The sequence below is a fragment of the Microtus oregoni genome, unplaced genomic scaffold (assembly GCF_018167655.1).
Source record: "Microtus oregoni isolate MIOR12 unplaced genomic scaffold, Mior012 000013F_ref0000133, whole genome shotgun sequence".
In the NCBI taxonomy this organism is placed as follows: Eukaryota; Metazoa; Chordata; class Mammalia; order Rodentia; family Cricetidae; genus Microtus; species Microtus oregoni.
The window spans coordinates 17,710,754-17,733,045 of record NW_024543072.1 but is presented as its reverse complement, the minus strand read 5'-3'; the positions used below and the strand labels follow the sequence as shown (position 1 = coordinate 17,733,045).

Genomic DNA, 22,292 nt, shown 5'->3' with positions numbered 1-22,292 from the left:
GGAGAGGGGCTAGCACACACAGGCCTGCAGCTAACAATATAGTCCTTGTTTCTAACATGTATTTCTGGTCCCACTGTGTCTTCTAGCCCTCTTGGAGCTCCACAAAGCTTCACTATGACTTTCAGAAATAGTCTTGGTCTTTGACTCTCCAGACACAAAATGGAGAACAGGACCTTTGTCCAGATTCTATTCTTCATGCCCATTTTCTTCTGCCAACATCTCTGTTATTTTGGTTTTCTTCAAGTTTCCTGGTCTGGGGTCCTTACAGAAGCTGATACGTTTCTTTTTATTTTTTAAAGCCATGTGAAAAACTTGAACATGATGCTTCCTAATCACTTAGTCCATGTGAAAATGTCATCTCACATTTGGGAAAACATTTCATTTACAATGTGTTTCTCTACCTATAAGCTATTCAAATGATAAAATTCATTAGGCCTGGATTTATGTGTATGGTAGAAGTCATCTCTCAATATCATTTGACTTTGAAAACCATTGTTGTGGAGAGTATAGAGAAAATGTCAATAAGGTTTTTTTGAAGCTTTTGAAATTACTTAAGAAAAGGTCCTGAACATCTCTGTTAATCATTCAACCATCGTGAAGTCATTACAATATGGACACAGGTTTGACAGTTACTGTTCTTGACTCTACATTCCTGAAGACTTGAGCCTCCTGGATCAAGGCACACATAGAGAGCTACACAGAAATGATTAAGGAGGGTAAACATACATTTCATATTTATATTCCTAGAAAGACAACACCCATAGCACTCACGTCATACTTATAATTTCCCAGTGACACCAAGGCTTGGAATGGACTTTTCCTTTTTTCACTAATCAGTGAAGTTCATTACTTTTCTGGATAACATTTATCACTTTTGTAATGTCAATGGTATCTTTCAGAAATAAAAATCAAGACAAAAGTGTGGTTGGTATCGCCTTTAAATACAGAATTCAGGAAGGTGAGGCAGGAGGATCTTGAGTTACAGGTTATTCAGGACTACACAGTGAGTGAGACTCAGACATGCATGCATATATACATATATGCATGTATGCATGCAAACATATATGCATATATATAAACACAATCATAAGAATAGCTTAAATTTTAATTACTGAAAGGCTGAATACAATCAATAGCAAGAGAACAGCTAATCAGTCATGGTAAATCTGCTTTATGGAATATTAAACACATTAACTATAATCATTGTAGAGATCTATACAGCAGCATAAATGTTTATATAACAAAGTAAGTAATAATTTAAGAAAATTATTTGAAGATTCATAAAAACCATAAATGCCATGCTCTGGTGATTAATGCCTTAGTTAATACTTCCTTTTTCCTCAGTTTTTATTTACTAATGGCTCCATAGACATCAATCATGACTCCTTAGAGGTATAATGCTGAGAGTACGTTATAGGAGAAAACAGTTTCTCAGGAGAGACACTTGAGTCAGATCCAACTTTTTGTCAGTACAGGCATTATATATGCTAGTTCTTTGTCAATCACTAAACTGTAAAATTTGATTTCAAATACAATAAGTTTTAAATCCTGATAGTCCCCAGCAGATGGCCAGCAAGTTAGAGATTTGCCTGCAGGTGGTAGCACCACCACTGTCATCACTGGATTATTTTCCCACAAGAACTACTCCACTGACAACCCCTTGCACATCATCAGCCTCTCCATGGCAACCCTCCCCCAAAACTCCAATAGACTCCATACGCTCTGGTACAACCCACGCTAGTTGGAAGAACAGATTGCAAAAGCAGAGTATAGATCACACCATTCAGAAGAAAAGGAAGATATGCTGAATCTATACACTCAAATATACAAAAACCTCAGTTGTGACAAATCTACTCAAACTAAGGACCTAATAATCACCGGAACTCTGGGCCATTAAGGCCAGAAGACAATAAAGGAAACAGAAAATAAAGGAACAAAATAGCCATGCAACAAAGGCAACACAAGAATCAACACCCATACTTATAAATCATCCCAAACCCAGATGTGTAAATGCTAGTGTAAGAAAACATTCAACAACAGAAAGGGCAATATGGCACCACCAAACCTGGCAATTCTACAACAGCAAGACTTGAACATTCCAAGGCAGTTGAAGCACAAGAACACCACCTTAAAAACAGCTTTATGGAGATAATAGAGACCCTTAAATAGTAAATAAAAAATTCGCTTAAGGAAATTGAAGAAAAGATAAAAATTGGAAGAAATAAATAAATTCCTTAAAGAAATTCAAGAGAAAAACAATAGAACAGTTGAAGAAATGGTGCAAGACTTGAAAATAAAAATAGAAGCAATAAAGAAAACACACAATGAAGGAATTGTGGAAATGGAGAATCTAGGTAAGTGAACAGGAATTACATCACCAACAGAATACAAGAGATAGAAGAGAGAATCTTGGGCATTGAGGATCCAATAGAGGAAATAGATTTAACTATAAAAGAAAATGTTAAATTCCCCAAATTCCTAACACAAAACATTCAGAAAATCTGGGACAACATGAAAAGATCAAATCTAAAAATAAAAGGAATAGAAGAAGGAGAATAATCCCAGCTCAAGAGAAAGAAAATATACTCAATAAAATCATAGTAGAAGCCTTTGCCAACCTAAAAAGGACATGACTGTAAAGATACAAGAAGCTTACAGAACACAAATAGTCTGGGCCAAATAAAGCCCTCTCACCATAAAATATCAAAGCAAAAAAACATAAAGAATAAAAAGGGAATATTAAGATCTGAAAAGGAAAAAGACCAAGTAACATATAAAGCAGACTTATCAGAATTGCACCTGACTTCTCCATGGAAATTCTGTAAGCCAGAAGGCCCTGAACATACATGTTAAAGAAACTAAGAAACCATAGGAGCCAGCCCAGACTACTACACCCAACAAAGTTTTCAATCACCAAAGACACAAAAAACAATATATATCATGACAAAACCAGATTTAAACAATTCCTATCCAGAAATCTAGCCCTACAGAAAGTACTAGAAGAAAAACTTCAACCCCGGGAAGTTAGCTGCACACACAAAAATACAGGCAATAGATAATCTTGCACCAGCAAAACACAAATAAGTGAAACACACATATCACACACACACATACATACACACATACACACACACACACATACATACACACACACATACTACTACTACCTACTTTGACCACAAAACAAACAGGAATTAACAATCACTTGTCATTAATATCTCATATTTTCAATGGACTCAATTCACCAATAAAAAGAGACAGGCTAATGGATATGAATGGATATCAAAACAGAATTCATGCTTCTGCTGAATACAAGAAACACATTCAACTTTCAAGACAGAATTAACTCAGAGTAAAGTTTGGGAAAATATTTTCCAATCAAATGGACCTAATAAGAAAGTCCATGTAGCTATCTTAATATCTAACAAAATTTTTTAAAAAATTAATCAAAAGATTTATTACATATTCATTAAAAGAAAAGTTCATCAGGATGATGTCTCAGTTCTGAACATCTATGCCCCCAAAACAAGGGCAATCATATATGTGAAAAAAATTACCAAAGCTTAAATCACACATCAAACCCCACATATCAATACTAGGAGACTTCAATACTCCACTCTCACCAATGGACTGGTCTTCCAGACAGAAACTTAACAGAAAAATAAGGGAATTAACAAATGTTATAATACAAATGGACTTAATAGATATGTATAGAACATTCCCCCAAGACATAAAAGAATATAACTTCTTCTCAACACCTCTTGAAACTTTCTCTAAAACTAACCACAAACACTGTCACAAAGCAAATCTCAACAGATGTAAAAATTGTAATAATTCCCTGTATCTTTTGGTTCACCACAAGTTATGTTAGAGTTTACCAACAGCATAAACTATAGAAATCCTACAAATGCATGGAAACTGAAAAACTTTCAACTTTTTAAGCAATGGGCCAAGGAAGAAAAAAAAAGAGATTAAAAGTTTCCTAGAATTCAATGAAAATAAATGTACAACATACACAAACATAGGAGGCACCATGAAAGCAGTGTTAAGAAGAAAGTTCAAAGCATTAAGTGCCTACATAAAGAATTTGGAGAAATCTCACACTAGTGACTTAACAGCACACCTGAAAGCTCTAGAAAAGAAAGAAACAAACTCACCCAGTAGATGGCAGGAAATAATAAAACTGAGGCCTGAAATCAATAAAATAGAAACAAAGAGAACAATACAAAGAATCAATGAAACAAGGAGTTGGTTCTTTAAGAAAATCAACAAGATAGACAAACCTTTATACAAACTAAAAAGGATATAGAGGATATCCAAATTAATAAAATCAGTAGCAAAAAGGGGTACATAACAACAGATAGAGAGGAAATCCAGAGAATCATTAGGTCATACTTCAAAAACATGTATTCCACAAAATTGGAAAATCTAAAAGAAATGTACATTTTTCTTGATAGGTACCATATACCAAGATTAAATCAAGTCAAAATTAGATAAACAATTTAAATAGACCTAAAATCCCTAAGGAAATAGAAGCAGTAATTTAAAAATTGACAAGAAAAAAAAAAGCCTAGGGCCAGATGGTTTAAATGCAGAATTCTACCAGAATTTCAGAGAATTAATACCAATACTCCTCAAATTGTTCCACATAATAGAAATAGAATGAGCACTGCCAAATTTCTTTTATGAGGCTACCCTTACCCAGATACCCAAACCACGAAAAGATGCAACCAAGAAAATAATTATAGCTCCATCTCCCTCATGAACATTGATGCAAAAATGCACAATAAGATACTGGTAAACAAATGCAAGGACATCCACCATGAGCAAGTAGGATTCATCCCAGAGAGATTAAGAGATGGTTCAACATATGAAAATCTGTCAACGTAATCCACCATATAAAGAAATGAAAAAAGAAAATATTATCATCTCATTAGACGCTGAAAATGCCTTTGACAAAATGCAACACCCTGTCATGTTAAAGGTCTGGGAAAGATCAGGGATACAAAACATACAGATAGCAAATAGCCAACATCAAATGAAATGGAGAGACATTCAAAGAAATTCCACTAAAATCAGGAACAAGACAAAGTTGTCCTCTCTCTTCATAGCTATTCAATATAGTACTCAAAATTTTAGCTAGGGCAAAAGGGGGATCAGTGAGGTAATAAATTAGGAAGGAAGAAGTTGAACTTTTACTATTTATAGATGATATGATAATATAAGTAAGTGACCCTAAAATTTCTATCAGGGAACTCTTATAGCTGATAAACACCTTCAGCAATGTGACTGGATACAATATTAACTCAAAAAAAAATCAGTAATACCTCCAGCCTCCCTAATCCCCCTATATATAAATGATAAATGGGCTGAGGAAGAAATCAGAGAAACAATACTTTTTACAACAGCCACAAACAATATGAAATATCTTGGGATTATTCTAACCAAACAAATGCAAGACCTGTATAACAAAAGCTTTAGATCTTTGAAGAAAACAATCAGAGAAGATATCAGAAACCAGAAGGGTCTCACATACTCATGGATTATTAGAATGAATATAACAAAAATGGTAATCTTACCAAAAGCAATCTACAGATTCAGTACAATCCCCATCAAAATTCAATCACAATTATTTACAGACCTCAAAAGAACAGTACTCAACTTCAAATGGAAAAAAAAAACAAGACAGCTAAAAGAATTCTATACAATAAAGGAAGATCTGGAGGTATCACCATCCTTGACTTCAAGATCTACTATAGAGCTATAGTAATAGAAACAGCATAGCATTGGCATAAAAAGACAGGATGATTAATTGACTCAAACTGAATATCCTAACATGAATCTGCATTGCTATGAACACCTGATTTTTATGTAGAAAACAAAATTATACAATGGATAAATGAAAGGATCTTCAACAAATAGTGCTGGCCTAACTGTATATCAACAATTAGAAGAATGCAAATAGATTCTTATCTATCAGCCTGCAGAAAACTCAAGTCAAAGTGGATAAAGCACTACAACAAAAATCCAGTTACACTGAACCTGGGAAGTAACCTTGAACACATTGGCACAGGAGACATCTTCCTGTATATAACACCAACGGCACAGACACTGAGATCAACAATTAATAAATGGTACCTCCTGAAAGAAAAAAGATTTTGTATAGTAAATGACACTGTAAATAAGACAAAACAGAAGCCTTACAAAATGGGAATAGCTTCTAACCACCTCTACATCTGACAGAAGACTGATCTCCAAAATATATAAAGAACTCAAGAAATAAGACATTAAAATACCAAAATATCCAATTCAAAATGGAATACAAATCTAAACACAATTCTCAACAGAAAAATCTGAAATGGCCAAGATATGCCTAATGAACTGTCCAACATCATTAGCCATCAAGGAAATGCAAATCAAAAGTCGCCTAATATATAATCAGATTAGTGACTACCTTAATTTTCATGTGAGAGTCTACATCCAGTAACTGATGGAATGGATATAGATATTCAATGTTAAGCACAGGGCCTAAATTAACAGGGAATCCTGTTGAGGAGAGGGAGTCAAGAGGGTCAAGGTCATGAAGGTGCTGACCTTGCAGCTCAGGGACTCTAGCGGGACAGCTAGGGAGCTTGCATGGAACCAGTGTAGACCCCCCTGAACATGTGCAACAGTTGTGTAGGTTGGTCTATTTGTGGGACTCCTAGCAGTGGGATCAGGAGCTGTTCTTAGAGCTTAAGCTGGCTTTTGGGAACCTATCCCCCATGCTGGGTTGCCTTGCCCATCCTTGATGCTGGGGGAGAAGCTTGCTCCTGCCTCAATGTAGCATGCCTTGCTTTGTTGAAGCCATAGGAGGCCTGCCCCTTTCTGAATGGAGACTGAGGAGGAGTGGGAGAGAGGAAGAGGTGAGGGGGAAGGAAATGGGAGAAGTGGAAGAAGGGAAAATTGCCATCAGGATGTATAATAAATAAAATTTTCAATTATTAAAAAAGTAAAGAATTAGACAAGGATGTGAATATTAAAGGAAACATTAAAATTAATTGGCTAATGTGTGATACATGTATTTAATTAAGATTTTTATTTTTCCACCTTTTATGATAAAGGTACAACTGGCTATGAATTTTTGCCTCATTCTAAATAAATGTTCACTCATACATTTTTTAAAGAATCTAAATTCTTTCATACTACTGAGAATTATAAGGTTTTCTTTGTAAGAAAAGAGAGAAAAAGAGACAACTGGAGCAAAACCTTGAAGAGCTACCAACACTTCTCTTTGAGCACTAAGTAAACAATCTTTTCCCACAGCAGCACAATCTTGGTTTCAGATTCACTCAGGAGTTTCCATCAGAAAGTCTATCCATGTAATGGTGATTACATCAGTAAATGAAAGTAAATACGAAATAAGAGAATTTTGCAGTATAAAATCCCTGGGTTCTGGGAGAAAAGAAAGGTTTGTAGTCATTCATTTTTCAGATCAATGGGTCCAAGCTGATCCCTGAACAGATAGGGTGGAAGGAAAGCCAACCCTAAACATGAGGACACTTCTTTTCAGAGAGGACTAGGAAAGTAAGAAATGTGGATGTAGCATGAAAACCTAAAGATGAAATCAAATGAACTGATAGTAGGTCCTTCTGTTTTTGTGTTGCTTTCATTGGGTAATGAATAAAGAAAATGCCTTGGCCTAGTTGATAGGACAGAATTTAAGTAGGTGGAGCTGACAGAACTGAATGCTGGGAAGAAGGGCAGAGTGGCAGAAGCCATGGATCTCCTGCCTGAGACGATCAGAATCTTGCCAGTAAGCCACAGTCACATGGTAATGCATAGATTTGATAGAAATGGATTAAATTAAGATGTAAGAGCCGGGCGATGGTGGCGCACGCCTTTAATCCCAGCACTCGGGAGGCAGAGGCAGGCGGATCTCTGTGAGTTCGAGACCAGCCTGGTCTACAGAGCTAGTTCCAGGACGAGCTCCAAAGCCACAGAGAAACCCTGTCTCAAAAAACCAAAAAAAAAAAAAAAAAGATGTAAGAATTTAGCCAATAAGAAGTTAGAGCTAATAGGCCAGGCAGTGTTTAAATGAATACAGTTTCTATGTGATTATTTCAGGTGTAAGCTAGCCGGGCAGCCGGGACAAAGGGCTACCCGCTGTCCCTGCAACAATCTGCGAGCTGGTGAGGATGGTGCAGTATGGGTGAGAGAGTAGCTTAGATCAGAGTCAGAGAGAAGTTAAAGAGAAAATTAAGAGGAGCCATCTTACTTCATTAACCTTTCTCTATTTAGAGCTATTGAATTGTGTATCTAATACATGAAGGTAATGTTTGCTATCAGACTCCTATTTCCATCAAATCTTTAGAATATGGCAGGATTCCAAGACATGGAATCTTCCCATTCATGACTCTGATTCCCACATTGGTCCTAACAGACTCTCTCACCTCTTAGAAAGTGTAGTAATTACACCAATGACTTGTCCATGGCATAGCTGGAAGCAGGTCACCATGTGATTTTTGGATGCAGGCAGTCAGAAGTGAGAGGTGATGACTATGCTCATTTTAGCTTATTCACCAAATCTATCTTGAAGTCTAGCCATGTCTAAGAACTATTTTTTACTGCTAATGTGGAAAACAAGATAATAAATTCTCACTGTGGCTCTAACAAGGTAGTAGGAAAAAATAATAAACACATCTAATGATGACTGTTTTCACAGTACTTTCACAAAACGAAGACTTCACCTCTATAATTCACTCTGGGACATCATTGTTGACTATATGGATGGATCACATTATACATATTCAAATTTTTAGTTTTTGTTTCTTGTCTCACTATGTAGCCCAGGCTATATTTCAACTTCCTACCCTCTAACCCTCAGTCTTCTGAATCCTGGAAATGTAGATGTGTGTCATCTGATTTCATAATATCTTAATGTAGAAGACAGTGCCTTCATTTTGTTAGATAAATACATAAGATAAAGGAGATAAAAATTCTGCCAAGGTCACACAACTGTGCAACAGGCAGACCTCAGAAGCCATGTAACTACAACTGACTTCCCACTAAGTTGACCCCCACTGAAACTGTGTGGGTCCTGCCCATTAGAATCAATGCCACCATTTAATAACCCATGATAAAATTCTGAATAAAAAGCTACCAATGAAACTTTAATTTTAGGATTTAAACACTATGAAAATATGTTAAATAAGCATGAGTTGAAGTCATTTTCTTGTATTAAAGTTAAATTTTCAGAAGTTTCCTCCACTTATAGACACACATACACACACACACATATATACACCCACACACAAATAGGTAAAAATGCAATTCCTAAAGTGAAGAAAGTACCAGAAGAGAACTGTTCTGCCTTGAGGAAAGTTACAGCATATAAAATACTCATGCATATCTAAGTCACTCTGAACAGCCCACCTTTTCTCCCTCATTTACACTTGGTTGTGTCACTTCAGTACACATTCATTTACTATCTCTCTCTCTCTCTCTCTCTCTCTCTCTCTCTCTCTCTCTCTCTTTTTCCCTGGCCTCCTTCTTAAAAGAGTGACATGTCACAGGATAAGGAACACTTGAGTGATGATGTGACTCCAGTAAACATGACCATTTGCAAAGCCCACAGTTAAGAAACAATGATCTCTACTTCCCACAATTCTGTTGACCTGCTGATAAATGGAGAACACACTATCTGATGCCACTCTAGTGGGAGATAATGAGGGACTTGAAAACTTTCATGATACCAGTAGCTCAAGAAAAAAAAATTCCTTTCCAAAATTTCTTGGGGAGAACCGAGAGAACATGAATGTCATGTCCACTTCCGCTGTCTCTTCGTCCCCAACCCAACCCAACCCAACCCACCACTGTTCTCAGTGTTGGAGAAAGGCAGTGGTAAGGCTTGGGTGAGGAACGCTTGTTTCTTGATCCAAAAACTGCAGGGAAACAGTGGAATTTCCCACCACCTGAGAAAGCTTTAACTAGGTTCCTCTGGTTAGTAGGCTTTGGACACAGAGAGTTGAGTCTGCTCTGAAACTCAGTATATCTGGGAGAGCGTGTACAAATGATTTACTGTGTTGGAAGTCGGCATGTGATTTAGGCTGTCACAAAACACCATGACCATAAGCAGCTTGCAGCTTAGAGAGAAGAGATTATTTCATCCAGAGAAGCCAAAGTAGGAATTCTAGGTAGGATCCTGAAAGCGTGAAATTATATATAGGGCCATGCACAAATGCTACTTACCAGCTTGATCCTTATGGCTTACTTAGTGTCTAATTTCTTTCTTTCTTTTTTAAACTTATCTATTCTTCTTTCATACATTACATCCACACTAAAGTTTAACCTCCCTCTACTTCTCCCAGGCTCTCCTCTACCTCCCTTCTCCACCAGTTCTACTCCTCCTCCATTTCCTTTCAGAGAAAGAACAGGTCTCCCAGAGATATCAACCAAATATGGCTTAACAAGCCTAAGCAAATACTGTCATATCAAGACTGGACAAGGCAAACCAGTAGGAGGGGGAAAGTCCCAAGTGCAGGCAAAAGAGTCAGAAATACCCGCCACTCCCACTGTTATAAATCACATAAGAACACCAAACTACATAGTCATAAGATTCATAGGACCTAGCTCATTTGACCCATACATGATTTGTGATTGTCATCTTAGTTTCTGGGAGCTCCTACCAGTCCTGCTTAGTTGATTCTGTGGGCCATGTTCTAGTGGTGATCTTGACTCTTCTGGCTTCTACAGACCTTCCTTCCCCTCTTCTGGTGGGTTACCCAAGCTCCACGCAATGGTTAGCTATGAGTCTCTACATCTGTTTCCATAACGTGCTGGATGAAGGCCTCCAATTAAACCTGGGCTAGGCTCCAATTTTGCGCAGGTGGCACTGCCAAGTTGAACTGGGCCCTCCCACATCAATTATTGACCAAGAAAATGCCCCATAGTCTTGGCTACAGCTGGATCTTATTGAGGCAGTACTAGGAAGTAAACCAGGACCTGCCTGGCATCCAAAGTAGAGAAAATGTGAATTCCAAGGAGTATTGAGCAGGTGAAGCATCAGGACTCTGCTCTCAACCTAGAAAAGATCTTAACTGCCCAGAAAAGCCCAGAGACAAGGAAGAAGGATGTGTACTCACCTCTGAAGAACAAACTTTTACCCTGAAGGTGAAAAGTCATTCTGAACGTAATTTTTTAATAAAACAGATGCCTGCCTCTGTTTTTGCTTTTCTGACCTACCTCAGTACTGGTTCTGTAAAGACAGCCTGCAACTCACACTCCAAATCACACCCTAGTCTTATCTTTATATGACTCTGATCAATACAGCTAATGTAATTTCAAAATCCATATATCTAAAAAAATTACTACTCCAGCCATAACTTATTAGACAAGAGGTTTATTTATCTTTCTATCTTCAATATTTTAATATAATGAAATATAACTCAATAATATATTGTTAAAAGAATGACAGAATAAATTTACATACGAGTGAGTGCAAATACATACAAGGCATGAATATAAGTATGACATACTTACTAATGTTTACCTTGGGGCATTGTTCAGCATCATAAGACATTAAGGTTTTTCAGAGATTGAAGTCTTGCTTTTTATGAGATCTGAATGGGCATTTATCTTGAATGTATTAATATTTAATAATTTTCACTAGGTACATTTCATACACTAAAATTATGAAAAAATTAATCTTGTTTACTCTAGCCAACCTCAAATTTTTATGACTCAATTTCATTACATGCAAATTGTGTCTTTACTGCATAACTAAGCACAGACTTTGTGGGGCACTGGCATGGCTACTGCCTGTGGCGTATGAGAAAATCCACAGCTCCTCATGAGGGCCCCTAAGAGCCCAAGTCCTTATGGACCTCAAAACTTGCGATATCAACATTCTCTAGAAAAAAATCAGTAAGACTTCTGCTAACCAGTAAAACAATGCTTAAAATGCTCAAACTAAGTGTTGTATGTCAATATGGATGTGGCTCCTGTGCTCATGTGTACTAAAAGAGGTCCTAGGAAAGGAAGGATGACAGCCCAGGCTCCTGACCACATTCATTTAGAAGATTTCCCTCACATGTCTCTCAGAACAGTGGGAAAAAATTAATATGCATGAATGAAAAGATCTAAAACAAGGGTTAACTCCCTTGTTATATTGCCTTATCCTTATTTGTACACCATGAGACAAAGTGCCAATCACTCTTAATTAACCAGGGGAAAAAATAAAAAAGAAACTGGACCCTTCAGGAAGTTCTCCAGGACTTCTAAAGTCATTGCTAGGAATAAAACCTCTGAGCAAGCCCATTTCCCTGAAAACACACACAGTCACACACTGCAGAAGATGGGTATATTAGCTTCTCATGGCAGTGCTTAGAACCAATAAGGGCAAAAGTAGGAGGAAAATGGAAAAACTAAGCTCATCTTCAAGATAACAATGTCTGCTACGTAATCAAATTGTCACAGACGGTAGAACAGTTCAAATGGTCTCCATTTTACACTATCCCCTCATCAAAATCTCGAGCCCATAATAACCGTATGCTAACTACTCCCAGAACAGTTCTTAATGGAGAGATTACCTGATCCTCATTGCTGTGGTTCCTGCACAGTCATCAGTGATAGGGTATAGCCATCTTAGTTGTCAATTCGCTATGAAATCCACTAAAACACAAACACCTACAAATGCCTATGACATATTTTCTTGACTAGATCACACAAGATGGAAAGACCCATCCTATACCTGAACCATACTGTGCAGTTTGCCTAAAAGGACATGAACTTTTGCTTTAGCCTACTTTCTCTCACTCTCCCTGGAAAGTTCAGTTGTCCTATGCTAGAACATTGCTTTGCTGGTATCAGAACCTACTTCTTGGGGATTCCAGTATATACTGAAGACCAGCTGAGATATCCAGGCTCATGGACTAACACCTACAAGACTGACCTCTACTTCCTTTGAAAGACAGTCATTCTTGGACTAGCCTGAAAGCCACTCCAATGAATCCCCCTTCAATATATATAATAGTGTGTGTGTGTGTGTGTGTGTGTGTGTGTGTGCATTCATTCTATCAGTTCTTTTCCTTTTTAAACAACCCTGACTAATATATGAGGGTACCCACACTGTTCCCCAGTATGACTAGTTCACTTTCTCTAGTGTTTCCAAGTAAACCTTTTGCTTACTGTCCATCTATAAATAAATTCTTTTGCCATGGCGAACAGGACCCTGGACAAAAATGTCTGACCTTTCCGACTGACCTTCTTCCAAACAGCTGTTGTACCATTACACGTAAAGGACCTCCCTAGCTTCCTCCAGTGCTATTTATACCCCAAAGTGACTCACTGCTGAATGAGGAGATGGGTCACAGAATGAAATTCACTCCAAGACCATGAACTAGAAAATTAACCTCGCCTGTTTTTTTTTTAATTTTATACCTCTGTTACAACTCTCATCTTACTTTTCAACATACCAATAAATCTATTGGCTCACTCAACTCGGTCTTCTGCTTTCTGTTTCCTCCTCTCTGCTCCACTTCCAAAGAGTTAAATTAACAGCTCATTTTACCATAGGAAAGGGACTAGCTCCCAAATCTCACATAGAAAATGTATGTGAAGGAAACATCTTGCTTCAGGGAATTGTAAATAGAGACTAACAAAGAGAACAGGCATCTAACAATCCCATGAGTGGAGCTTGCCAAGAAAGCATCACTCCTGTTCCTATGTTGCTTAGATCTTCCTTGTAAGCTCACTGCTTGGTAGTTGTAGGAGAGGGGTATGAATGGGAAGCTTATCTCCAAAGAAACTATTCAGTAGAAACACATCATGTAAACCTGGAGTAGTCTTCCTTTGTAGAACGTTGGCCAGTAATTATTGTTTTATTATGCTATGTAGTTTGTGGCTCTGAAAGCAAAGTCTCCTTTGCCTTACTCTCTTTAAGCTTTTCATTTATTCTCAGTAATGAGAATTGCTTCTTACAGTTGAACATAGATCACAAAAGTTTTATATTGATTATAAATACAATGATTTTTCTGCACAATACTGTAGAGAACCACTATTGAAATAAAAAAAAAAACAAGAAGAAAAGATAGGCCATTCATCTTGTTCTACATTTATGATGGGCAACTAAAAGACACATGACGGTCTTAAGGTAAATAACAGCATTACTTCAATAATAATTTCTTTTTTTTTCAAAATGATTAAAGGTCTAAAGTTGTTTTTCCCAAGGTTGACATGACTGTAGATTGATAATATTAGACTCTAACTACCAGTTTCTCTCATGCTGATCGCACTACACACATACCCTCCCCAGAATTACTCTTCCCAAGTCCCCTTAACCATACGATAATCAATGTCTGAGTCACTAATGCGTACAAAGTTAATACACACTTCCAAAAACAAAAAGTTGAATTGTAACAAACTTCCATGAACTGCTTCTGGGGTCATGATGTAGCTGGTCAAGAGAAGCAACAACAAAAGAAAAATATAAATCAGTCATGGAGCTGTATGCCTGCAATCCTAGCACATGAATGGCTGATGCACGAGGAGTCACAGATCCAGGACTACATGAGCTACGTAAACATTTTGACCCTGACTCAAAATATTTTTTTACCAAATTCTACACAGCAATTAGCTTTGAAGATAGTAGAATCAACGCGCAATGTTTAATGATCTCAGAAAGACAGAAGTCGAGAAAGCTGTGTCCTGTGGTCTATCCAGCTTACTCTCTGCATTGACTGTGGGCAGACTACAATTGTCTCCCTAATGCCACGAACCTGAGAGTCAAAGAAGCCAGCATAGCTAGAGTAACAAGGCAGGAGAGCAGAGAGAAGTAAAGGAGACCAAGACAGAGATGTCTTCCTCCATCTGTAGCTGAAGTGCTCAACCTGCATGCATGGGCAATAAACCATCCCAGGCTGAGAAAAAGCCTCCTACGGAGAGTATTATAATGTGCTGGCTTTGTGGGACCCCAGCCAGTTTGGATGTTCACCTTCCTAGATATGGACGGAGCGGGGAGGACCTTGGACTTTCCACAGGGCAGGGAACCCTGACTGCTCTTTGGACTGGAGAGGGAGGGGGAGAGGAGTAGGGGGAGGGGGAGAAGGGTGGGAGGAGGGGGAGAAGGGTAGGAGGAGGGGGAGGGAAATGGGAGGCTGGGAGGAGGCAGAAACTTGGTTTTTTTCCTTTTCTCAATTAAAAAAAAACGGAAAAAAATTTAAAAAAACAGTATTTAAAAAAAATAAATAAAAAAGAAAAAAAAAAGACTAGCAATAGATGACACTCCCATGGCACCAGGAACTACACATTATCTCTCTCTTCCAGGTTCCTTTATGCCTTAACCATGATACCAGCTCTTCCTCATCTTATACTGACAGGGTGTTTTGAAATTATTGTGAGGTACTCAAAAGAAGTTAGAATTAAAAGATTTTTCATTGGTCAGATGGTCATTCCAAAAGCAGTGACTCCTCAAGGCCAAGCTATTAGTCAATGTAAATATATATATGAAATACATGTATGGTTCCTTTGTAGTCAGGTAGGAGAAACAACTTCAAGATAGTTTCAGTACAAGTGTGAATATGAATAAATTACCAACATATTATGAGTACAGCAGAGTACTTTAATTTGACAGAGCTGAGTCCAGTATGGCCCCAATTGTGACCCTAATTGAGAAATTTATATCTACCTTGAGCTACTGCAAAGAAATGATCTTGAGCTCACTACAGGAAGCATTTGGCATCAACTTGCTTATGTCATTTGGAGACAATGGAACACTTTTCACAGGTATTACCTTCCTGTGGCCTCTGACCCACATATCCACAGAGAAAGTGCCCAACATGAGGTTCCCAGTTAGTTCCTTGGGCAGCTGAGGATTGGGAACCTGAAATGACCCTATCCTAGAGCAATACTGACGAATATCTTGCATATCATCATAGAACCTTCATCTGGTGATGGATAGAGATAGAGACAGAGACCCACACATGAGCTCTGGACTGAACTCCCAAGGTCCCAATGAGGAGCAGAAGGAGGGAGAACATGAGCAAAGAAGTCGGGACCACGAGGCGTGCACCCACCCACTGAGACAGTGGAGCTGATCTACTGGGAGCTCACCAAGGCCAGCTGGACTGGGACCGAAAAAGCATGGGATAAAACCGGACTCTCTGAACATGGCGAACAATGAGGGCTGATGAGACGCCAAGGACAATGGCACGGGGTTTTGATCCTACTTAATGTGCTGGCTTTGTGGAAGCCTAGCCAGTTTGGATGTTCACCTTCCTAGATATGGACGGAGGGGGGAGGACCTAGGACTTACCACAGGGCAGGGAACCCGGACTGCTCTGTGGACTGGAGAGGGAGGGGGGGAGGAGTGGGGGGAGGGGGAGAAGGGTGGGAGGAGGGGAAGGGAAATGGGAGGCTGGGAGGAGGTGGAAACTTGTTTTTTGTTTATGTTTTTTTTTCTTCTTTTCTTAATAAAAAAAATTATAAATAAAAAAAAAGAAAGCCCACCCTCTATATACATCACTTCAAGCATTTGAAGAAATGAACTTATTAGCTCCAAACCAAGAGTTCAATATCTTGAAAAACTTAAGTGCCTCTTACTTTTATTCTTAACTTGCACGTTGTTTTGAAAAAATGAACCATATTTTGTTGAGGGCAATTTTTTCAGTCATCTGCACAAATCCAGTCAATACTCATTGATTTGCGGTCTAATATTCATGAGACAGCGGCTCTGTGAAAAAGCAATACTCTGTTTTATGTGGCAAACAGCCAGCTGTAGTTAATGATGACTGCGTAAGAGAGAACACTAATGAAACGCCCTGGCGGAGTGCAGAGAGGCCTTTGCAGATATGACTCTAGTGTAATGCTGATCTCCACACCTCTCTTCTGGAACCCAGTATGTGAGGATGGGTGAACTGGGAGAAGAAGAGGTGTTAAGATTCAGGCACTTGGCTTTCTGAACAAAAACCTTATTTCTGTTTTAATTTGAGATACTAGGCATCCCCTGATACTCTTAAAAATATTGCTATTTATTCTTTGAGCATATCAGATGATATATTTTAATCAAATCCCTACCTTCCCAACACTGGGTCTCCTATTATATTTTAAGATAACTGATTAGGAAAAATAATCTCTTAGGGAGAACACAACTATGAAAATATGTCATAATGATTTTACAGACTGATTACAAATTCTTTGATACTGCTCCCAAGATAGATATTAACAGGTCTCTGCCTGCTTTGATCAAGAAACTAGAAGCGACAGGATGTGAAATTTGTTTTGGTTGGATTTATGGTGGTTTGTTGTGTTATTCTGGTTTGGATGAGTCTTTTTGGGTTTTGGTGGTGGTGTGGTGGTGGTGGTGGTGGTAATGGTTTTTTGGTGGTGGTCGTTATTGGTGGTGATGGTGGTAGTGGTTGATGGTGGGTGGTGATGATTTTTTTGATGGTAGGAGGTTGGTGCTGGTGATGGCTGGTAGTGATAGTGGTGGTTTGAGATAGTCAGTGCCTCATGAGCACAGGCTGGTCTTAAACTTTATATGTAGCAGATGCTAGGTATCAGAGTTCCTGAGTCAGCTAGCTCTCTTACAGTTCCCACTATCTTCTTGCCTCTTATAAACATCCAGACTCCAAACTCCACACTGAGAACACAGCCCATGTGAAGAGGCCATGTGTACACACTTCTGTCAACAGCTCCACAGACCCCTGGCTTTAAGCCACCTCCACCCACAATCCAGAAATGTGAATGAAAACACTACAGATCATTCTAGCCCCCATTAATTTGAGCTACCTCTCAGTACATTAGAATCCTCTACCTGAACACCAGATATTGTGCAAGCTTAAGTTTTTAAAATGTTAGTTCTTAATAATACAAATTGAAGCACAAAAAATGACAATAAATGTAGAGGAATCCCCAAATCTTAGTTTCTCAATGTGCTTCATAAATTAAGAGGTTTAGGGAGATGGCTCAGCAGATGAAAGTCCTTTCTAAAAAACCTGACAACCTGTGTTCCATCCCTGGGACTCATGTCACAGAAGGAGAGAAACAACTCATGCGCTTTACACACGCACACACACACACACACACACACACACATACATATAAAGAAATATTTAAAAAGTAAAACTGGGAGTATTTTAAAATTTTAAGATTTATCCACAACCACAATTTAACTCAATATCTTTCTCCAAAAGTAATTTTCAATGAGAACTAACTTTTGAAACAAAAGATAGCTCCCTTTTCACTGAAGTTTGGAATTTTCCAAAGCTTTGGATTTTGTTTAATACCCTGTAAAGAATATTGTCCATTTTATCTGGTTTTTAAAATACTACCACTCTCATAAGTGAAAGACTAAGTAGTAAGTGAAATTTGAAAAAAAAAATCTTCTTCATAAATATGTTTCTCTAAGGGTAGAAAAAACTTAAAATATACTAAATACCTCTCCACAAAGAAAGGAAGGACATTCATCATCCTGATGTTAGCAATAACCTCCCTGGAGAGAATTTTGAAAGGATGTCAGCATCTTAAATGTCCTGAACTCAATTAGTTAATTAAAAATATGGGCAAGCAAAGTCTACTGGGGTTAAAGGGAGAACAATTGTTGGCAGTCATTTATCACAGTGCCCTGTGCAAGGATTTCTAGATAGCTGCTTAACAGTGGTAATTCTCATTTAGATTCACTATCTGAGGCAGCAGGGTGTTATTGATCCCACAGCTGACCTCACTGCTAGCTCAGAGTGACAGTGATAATCTCTCCACACAGCTCCTGCACACATCGACAGGTTGAGTGATGATTGGAGGAAACTAAATAGCTAATTTCAAAAAAAACCTTTCATCCCATTTCCATCAATGCCTCAGACCTTTCACAATTCTTAGCTCTCCTTCCTTTATTCTTTCTTTCTTTCCTCTTTTAAATAACATATGAAATGTTTAAAAAGGGAGTTTTAGTAAAGGTCCATTGCTGGAAAGGATGGACGCTTTCCCTGATTTCTTGAATCTAAGGTGTCTTTTGGTATAAAAACCTAAGCTTGGTACTGTAAAATGTTGAAAGGACACAATGTGGTTTCAGTCATCACAGGATCTTACAGATAAAAGACTCACAACTTTGACTGTTGTGACTCCTGAAGACTGGGACATTTTAAACTTGGATTATATTGTGATATGCGCATGAGGTCTTGAGTACAAAGAGAGGTTATGGTTTGACAGTGGTGTGTTTGCATACTGAGTTGACAAGTGGTAGACTTCTAATGGCTAACATTGGTTGTCAATTTGATATTTTGGAGGAAGAAGAAACCTCAGTTGAAAATTTTTCTTCACCACATTGGCTTACTGGATATTTTCTTGGTTACTAATTGGTATCGGAAAGTCTAGGACACTGCAGGGCAGTGTCATCTGTAGGCAGGTGACTCTAGCCTCTATAAGAAAGGTAACTGAGAATGTGCCTATGAGCAAGGAAGTAAGAAATGTTTCTCCCTGGCTTCTACTTCAAGCTCCTGGTTTAAATTCCTGTCTTAGCTTCCCTGGATAATAGACTATCACCTGGAAGATAAGGTAAACCTTTTCCTTCCAATTGCTTTCAGTCATGGTGTTTATCACAGCAATGGAAATTGAACTGGAACAAATGTCTTCCTTTATTTGTCGATTCTCAATGGCCTTCATCAAAATAACACTCAGATAGAAGTGACATGCTCAGGAGGCATGCTCAGGACCTATGCAATCTTTACTTTTATTCCATTACATCTTAATGATAAATTAGGAATATCTTCTAGGCTGACTACATAAAATGGTCATCTCAGGACCGAGAGGGGTGCACCCACACACTGACACAATGGGGATGTTCTATAGGGAACTCACCAAGGCCAGCTGGCCTGGGTCTGAAAAAGCATGGGATAAAACCGGACTTGCTGAACATAGCGGATAATGAGGACTACTGAGAACTCAAGAACAATGACAATGGGTTTTTGATCCTACTGCACATACTGGCTTTGTGGGAACCTAGGCAGTATGGATGCTCACCTTACTAGACCTGGATGGAGGTGGGTGGTCCTTGGACTTCCCACAGGGCAGGGAACTCTGATTGCTCTTTGGGCTGACTAGGGAGGGGGACTTGATTTGGGGGAGGGAGAGGGAAATGGGAGGCGGTGGAAGAAAGAAAGAAAGAAAGAAAGAAACAAAGAAAGAAAGAAAGAAAGAAAGAAAGAAAGAGGTCATCCTGCAGGGGCTATACTGCCCGATACCGCCTCTCTCTTCCTATCCCACCCAGCTTACATCCAGAACCCCCTACCCCCTGTCTCCATCCCTCCCTCCCTCCCCTCTTTGGCGGCATAGCACCTCCCAGCTCAGCCTGCTTGGGCGCTGAGACTGAACCCGAATCGGGAGGGCAAAAGGAAGGACGGAAGTTCCTTTGTCTCCATAGCCTGCCTGCAGCAAGCAGGGTGGGCCCTTTGTTTGCGAGCTACCCAAGCAGCACAGAGATCAGATCTGGACACCAGGAGAACCATCACTGGGGAGTGACATCACTGGGAAGGTATATCAGTGGGCAAAAAGACCTGATCCTGTAAAAGAAGATCCATAGGGGAGTATTCGGAGAATGAGATGGGCAGGCGCCAATGCAAGAATTCACCAGACAATCTGAAAAACAACATGAAACCTCCAGAACCCAGCGACCTCACAACAGGAGGACATGAACACCTTAATCAAGAAGAAGTAGAAAAAACTGACTTTATGAAAGTGATAGAGGCCCTTAAACAGCATATAAAAATGCCCTTATAGAAATGGATGAGAAGTATAACAGAAAGTTTGAGGAATTGAGTAAATCAGTGAATGATACCCAAGGAAACCAAGGAAAAACAATCAAGCAGATAATGGAAACAGTTCAAGACTTGAAAACTGAAATGGAGGCAAAGAAGAAAACACAAACAGAGGGCCGGCTGGACATGGAAAATCTAGGTAAATGAATAGAGACGACAGAAACAAGCATAACCAGCAGAATACAAGAGATGGAAGAAAGAATCTCAGATTCTGAAGATAACATAGAGAAAATAAACGCACTGATCAAAGAAAACAGCAAGTCCAACAAACTCTCATCACAAAACATTCAGGAAATATGGGACACAATAAAAAGACCAAACCTAAGAATAATTGGAGTAGAAGAAGGAGAAGAAGTACAGCTCAATGGTCCAGAAAATATACTTAATAAAATTATAGAAGAAAACTTTCCCAACCTGAAGAAAGATGTACCTATGAAGGTTCAAGAAGCATACAGAACACCGAATAGGCTGGATCAAAAAAAAAAAAATCCCCTCGCCATATAATAATCAAAACACAAAGCATACAGAATAAAGAAAGAATATTAAGAGCTGCAAAGGAAAAAGGCCAAGTTACTTATAAAGGTAAACCTATCAGACTGTCACCTGATTTCTCTATGGAAACCATGAAAGCCAGAAGTTCCTGGATAGAGGTACTCCAAAAACTAAGAGACCATGGATGCAAGCCCAGACTACTATACCCAGCCAAGCTTTCATTCACTATAAATGGAGAAAACAACATTTTCCAGGATAAAAACAAATTTAAACAATACGTAGCCACAAATCCAGCCTTACAGAAAATAATAGAAGGAAAATCACTAACCAAGGAGTCCAACAATGACCACAATAACTCAGACATCTAGAGACCTTTCACCAGCGCAACTCAAAGAAGGGAAACACACAAACCCTACTACTAAAAAAGCGATCGGAGTTAACAACCACTGGTCATTAATATCAATTAATGTCAATGGGCTCAATTCACCTATAAAAAGGCACAGGCTAAGAGATTTGATATGAAAACAGAATCCAACATTCTGCTGTTTACAAGAAACACACCTCAACCACAAAGACAGGCACCTACTCAGAGTAAAGGGCTGGGAAAAGGCTTATCAAGCAAATACTAATTTCTAACAAAGTTGACTTCAAACTTAAATCAATCAGAAGAGATGGAAAGGGACATTTTATACTCATAACAGGAACAATTCATCAGGATGAAGTCTCAATCCTGAATATCTACGCCCCTAATATAAAAGCACCCACATACGTAAAAGAAACGCTACTAAAACTCAAGGCTGCCATCAAACCGCACACACTAATAGTAGGAGACTTCAACACTCCTCTCTCACCAATGGACAGGTCAATCAGACAGAAACCTAACAGAGAAATAAGAGAATTAATGGAGGTAATGAATCAAATGGACTTAACAGACATCTATAGAACATTCCACCCAAATAGGAAAGAATATACGTTCTACTGTGCAGCTCATGGAACCTTCTCGAAAATTGACCA

At 38.6% G+C, this 22,292-nt stretch overlaps 1 long non-coding RNA gene across 1 annotated transcript in view; it reads right to left on the bottom strand.

Annotated features, from left to right (window-relative positions):
* Positions 1-10,295, bottom strand: part of LOC121454944 — a 109,892-nt gene extending 99,597 nt beyond the window's left edge. Inside the window, exon 1 of the long non-coding RNA XR_005975390.1 lies at positions 10,231-10,295. This is a non-coding gene — a long non-coding RNA (uncharacterized LOC121454944). The remainder of the gene's footprint in view (positions 1-10,230) is intronic.
* Between the last annotated feature and the right edge of the window lie 11,997 nt (positions 10,296-22,292).